The sequence below is a fragment of the Aethalodelphis obliquidens genome, unplaced genomic scaffold (genome assembly GCF_003676395.1).
Source record: "Aethalodelphis obliquidens isolate GAN/ISIS:26980383/991018 unplaced genomic scaffold, ASM367639v1 scaffold46, whole genome shotgun sequence".
Taxonomy (NCBI): domain Eukaryota; kingdom Metazoa; phylum Chordata; class Mammalia; order Artiodactyla; family Delphinidae; genus Aethalodelphis; species Aethalodelphis obliquidens.
The window spans coordinates 16169477-16175476 of NW_020837990.1; positions in this window are offsets into that span (position 1 = coordinate 16169477).

Genomic DNA, 6000 nt, shown 5'->3' on the forward strand with positions numbered 1-6000 from the left:
ATTTAAGCCCTTTGCTGCTCATTTAAGGCCATCATGTCTGCTCAGACTTCATTGGTCAAAACATGTCACAGGGCTTCCCTGGTGGCGCAGTGGTTGAGAGTCCGCCTGCCGATGCAGGGGACACGGGTTCGTGCCCCGGTCCGGGAGGATCCACATGCCGCGGAGCGGCTGGGCCCGTGAGCCATGGCCGCTGGGCCTGCGCGTCCGGAGCCTGTGCTCCGCAACGGGAGAGGCCACAACAGTGAGAGGCCCGCGTACCGCCAAAAAAAAAAAAAAAAAAAACATGTCACAGATCTAAGTTGTATTTAGAATATGTGTATTTGTTTAAAGTTGGGTGCTCTCACAGAAGAATATTGCATTTTGGACAGTGTTACCTTAGCATTTTCATTGGCATTTGCAAACGTGATAAACGTTGTGTGCACTTTTTCACCTTTGAGCACTTTTTGAAATTGTGGGACAATTTCTATGGGAAAAGAGGAAGGTACACTTTAGAAGTCAACTCTAGTTATGGCATTGTTGGGAGAAGAGTTAATGATGATAAGGTCAATACAAATGAAAGATTTAGGATTCACATATTCATCATTAGCATCAGCATTCTACAGAACATTCCTGGAGAATTGTGATGCTAGCTTTAGGTGATTTCTATCATAAATCATTAGAATTTGACAAAGCCACCTCAGTAAAACATACATCATACAGTACATCACATTTTAGTTTTTCCTACCAGTCCACAACTTATTATCAATACTGTACCATAACACAGAAACAGAAACAGAAACTGAATGAATTCATTGTTAGCAGATGGGCATCACAAGAAATACTAGTGGAAGTTCTTCAAACGATAGCAAGCAGTAACTCAAGCCATAAAAACAAAACAATGCTGACTAGAGCAGTTGTGTAGGGAATTATAAAAGATAATGTAATTTCAAATTTCTTCTCCTTTCTCCTCTTAACTAATTTAAAAAGTAAGTGCATAAACAATATGACTATATTTGGATTGCCCTGTATATAACATAAAGAAATATCATATATTTGATGATATGGCACAAAGAAGGCAGTGAGAACAAAGCTGTATTAGAATAAAAATGACACTGCATGATAACCTGAATCCGCAGAAAGACAGAAAGAGAGCCATAAATGGTAAATAAATAGATTAACCCAACAAACTCTATGAATAGTTATTTGCTCTACTTTCTTCTCTAAGCTCCTTTAAAAGATAAGCTTGTGTGAAGTAATAATTATAATAATATTTTGTTAAGTATGTAACATATATAAATGTAATAAAAACAAAAAAGAGGGAAAGTAATACAGCTCTATAAAAGTACAGTTTCTGTTTCTCACTGGAATAAAGCTAGTATAAAGCTGAAGAGATTGTGAGAAGATGTATTACATAATCCCTAGAGCAGCCATTACTCAGAAAATGTGGTTAAAAATCATTAAAGGAATTAAATGTTACAGTAGAAAATATCCACTTAATATAAAAGGAAAATGGAGGAACAACAAGAGTAACAAAAAAAAATGAGACATGTAGAAAACCAAAGGTAAAATGTTAGACATAAATAAATTCTACCATATCAATAATAAAAACTAAATGTAATAAACAATACAATCAAAAGGCATATATTGTCAAACTGGGTTTAAAAAAATGTTTTCTACAGGAGACACTCCTTGGATTCAAAGGTCTAATGTGAACAAAGTAAAAGGATGAAAAAACATACATCATGCAAATAGCAACCATAAGAATGCTGAAGTGGCTCTACAAATACCAGAAAAAATAGACTTTAAAACAAACAAAAAATTACTAGATATGAAAAGGGACATTTTATGATAAAAAAGGGAAGACACAAAAATTATATGTGCCCTGAATAAGATAAAACCAAAATACATGAAGAAGAAAATACCAAATACATGAAGAATTGAAGGAAGAAATAGATAATTCCACATTAGGTAGAGGCTTCAGTGCTCCACGGTCAATTATGGATAGAACAATTAGGCAGAAGATCAATAAGGATTTAGAAGAATTGGACAACACTATGAATTATCAAGACCTAATAAATGTCTACAGAGCACTCAACCGAACAGTAAAATACTCATCCTTCTCAACTACATGTGAAACGTTTTCCAGCATAGATGACATGCTAGGCTATAAGACAAGAGATTGAAACCCACATACATTGCTGGTGGGAATATCAAATGGTGTGGCCATTTTACAAAACAGCTTGACAGTCCCTCCAAGTGTTACACATAGTTACCCTATGACCCAGCAGTTTCACTACTAAATATATACCTAAGAGAAATAAAAACTTCTGTCTGCACAAAGGCTTGTACGTGAATGCTCACAGAAGCATATTTCTAAAAACAAAAGGTGGAAAAAATTCAAATGTCAATCTGACAAATGAATAAACGAAATGTGGAATACCGTACAATAGAATAGCATTCAGCTATAAAAAGGAATGAAATATTGATCCATGTTACAACATGGATGAACCATGAAAGCCTTATGTAAAGTAAAAGCAGCCACTCACAAAAGATCACATATTATATGGTCCCATTTATATGAAATGCCCAGAATAGCAAATCTGTAGAGACAGAAAGGAGATGAGTGGTTGCCTAGGGCTGAGAGGGTTGAGGAGAATGAAAAAACCTTGTTAATGTTTAGTGGATTTTTTTGTGGGGGGACAAAAATCTACAATTGGATTGTTGTGATGGTTACACACGTCTTTTAGTGGTTACACTAAGAACCACTGAATTGTATACATTAAAGTGTTGAAATTATGGTATGTAAATTACATCCCAATAAAGCTGTTAAAATTATGATAATTTTATATTTATAAATTTGAAAATTTATCCAAAATTACACATTCTTAAAACATGCAACCTAACAAGACTAACCCAAGAAGAAAAAATATCTAAAAAATCTATATCTACTCAGAAAATTGTTTGTATACTTAAGTACTTTTGCATAAAATGATTTCCAGGGATAAATGGCTCTCCAATTAAGTTCTTCCAAATATTTAGGGAAGAAATAGCGGTAATCTTACATAAAAATCTTCCGGGAAACAGAAAAGAATATATTGCTCCAAATTTTTATAAGCCCAACATAAGCTTCAGATGAAAACTAAAAAGAATATTACAAGAATAGAATCACAGGCCAGTTTCTCCTTTGAACATGCATGCAAAATGTGTAAACAAAAGCACAAACTGTATCCATGGTATGCAAAAGAGTAATATATCACAATCAAAGTGGCTGTATTCTAGTAATGCAAGGTTGGCTTAATGCTCAAACATGAAAGTGATCCCAGGAATGAATTAGAATGGGAAAAAAAAGTCATTTAAAAAAGAAGTCTTGGGAATTCCCTGGTGGTTCAGTGGTTAGGACTCGGCGCTTTCACTGCTTGGGGCCTGGGGTTCAATCCCCGGTCAGGAACTAAGAAGCTGCAAGCCATGAGGCAGGGCCCAAAAAGAAAGAAAGAAAAAAAGAAAGAAAATAAGAAGTCTTAACCAGGAGAAGCACAAGACTGAATAAACATAACAGATAATGCCTTATGAAACGTCCATGAAGATTATGGAATATTCTAAAATTTTAAGACAAAAAGAAATTGTTAAAGATTCAAGAGGATGTGACAAATATTGTACATAGGCAAAAAATAAAATACACAAATGATGAGAGCCCAAAAATCCAGATGCCCAAGTCCCGTCTCTGAAGATTCTCTTTCAATGGGTTCTGCATTTCCTCTATGTTTAAAAACCTACAGGTGATTCTGATACGATTCACAGACACAATGTAAAGCTTCTGCTTTACAGGAAATAATACCAGATTATTTTGTTATTTTATAGTTATAATAACAGGCTGTACGATTGACGGATGTCTGATGTCAAAATGCACTCCCCATTAGGGATAAAAAGGCAACTAGTACTCTCTTCCGTTACTTGGTGGCAGCATGCATATATTGCAAGGGCAATTATTTTAGGAATCCAAGTTAGTGGAACATTTTAGAACTGGAAGACTACGTAGAGATCATCTAGTCAAGCTTCCAACTATTATAGTTGTGAAAACTAATTGTGAAATGATTGTGAAATCAATCATTGTGAAATGATTGATCTCCAAAGAGCGTTAGTGAAAGAGTATGAAATAAAAAATATCTCTGAACTTTTAATTTAGTGCTATTTTTATTAATCTCAAGTATTAGCTCAAAGTTCAGTGTGACAGTTTGGGGATTGAATTCTTGCTCGAATTTACTGGTTCTGTGCCTTTTAGTAAGTTACTACAACACTTTTAACTTTGCTTTTCAGATATGTAAAATAGTGAGCCTTGACTGATACAGTATGTGAGATAGCCTAGCACTGTTCTACACACATACAAGTACTTAAAATGTTTTGGCTCTCATCCCTCTTAAACAAGCTCTATCCTTTTAACAATAAAAGTGTTTTTCAGCTAGCAAAGCACCCCAGAGCTGACCACATTCTGGCAAGAAATATAGGATTCTTTTTCTTACTGGGGGGTTCCTGATACCTGATATTTGAACTGCACTGAAACATGAACTTCTCTTGTTTATACTGTATTAATGGATTTAATAGATGAATTTTAAAAAGTAATATGCAGGAATTAAGCTGCATTACTCTCAAGAAATATAATTCGATAGTGGTGGCTAGAATGATAAGCAGTGTTTGGACAGGGAGTCCATATTGGATATGAACAACCTGTACTCCCATTTGTCTATTAAGAATAAATAGAATCCTTTCAAAATCTGTTTTAAAGGGCAGTTATTTTCTTCTGACTCATTTACATTACCTGCAAGAAAAAGACGACCTCCTGAATCCTGGTTTAAAAGGCTTTTAATATAAAGCAGATAATTTTTTGCAACATTTCCCAAACTTTCCATTATCAAATTGGCTGAGGCTTCTCAACGACTATCATTTCACAACAATATCTCCATTTTCACCTTCTTTAAAGAATTGGCCTAATAGATGTGCCGTTAAAACAGAGCTTCATTCTCAACATATTTTTAAGTTTGTATTCAAACAGTATGAAGAAAACAGGATCAGGAAATTCAGCCATAAAAGTGAATGGATTACTGATACATGCTACATCGTGGATGCAAGTAAGTGAAAGAAGTCAGACACGAAAGGCCTCATATTGTATGGTTCCATTTGTATGAAATCTCCAGCAGTGGCAAATCCATAGAAACAGAAAATATTATATATTAGTGGTTGCCAGGGGTTTGGAAGAGAGGGAAATAGGGAATGACTGCTTAAAATGGGTGTAGGTTTCCTTTTGGGGTGATGAAAATGTTTTGCAACCAGGCAGTGGTGATAGTTGCACAACATTGTGACAGTACTAAATTTTACTGAATGGTACAGTGAGTTGTAAAATGATCAAAATTGTGAATTTTGTGTTATGTTCATTTTACTACAATAAAAAGGAGAAAGAGTTAGGGAAAAACTTTGAGTTTGGGAAAGTAAGGTGAACTAGGCAAGAAAAAGACAGCTCTATTATTCATTTTTCTCACAGCTCTCCCAGTGCATTAATCCTCAGCAGAAAGTAGCCTGAACTTGTAGATGATAGTCATTCAACACAGTCCAGAGAAAAGTAAATAAAATAAAACCCAACTATTCTTTAGCACATCTATGACAGGTTACCTTCCTGCTCAGCCACATGGACATTCATGAGGACGTTTCCATTTAGGTCTCCTCTACTTCAGTACTTTACTCACAGCTCATTCACACATGTAGGCAACAGCATTCCTTAATTCTATGGACACTGCAATGCTGGTTGTGATCAGTCTCATGAAAAGAAAAGGAAAGGAGGAAAAAGCCTCCACATTGGCTTGGTGGTCTTGAGATGAAATGGATGCAGAAGACAGCTTGATTGTCAAACTGGAAACTTTTATTTTCCTTTTCCTTTTCTTTTTATCTGTCCTATCACGTCTTCTGCCCACTTCCCACCCCCTTCTTTCAAACAGAAAAGACACTAATTAGCTGCTTTTTTTTTTTTTTTTT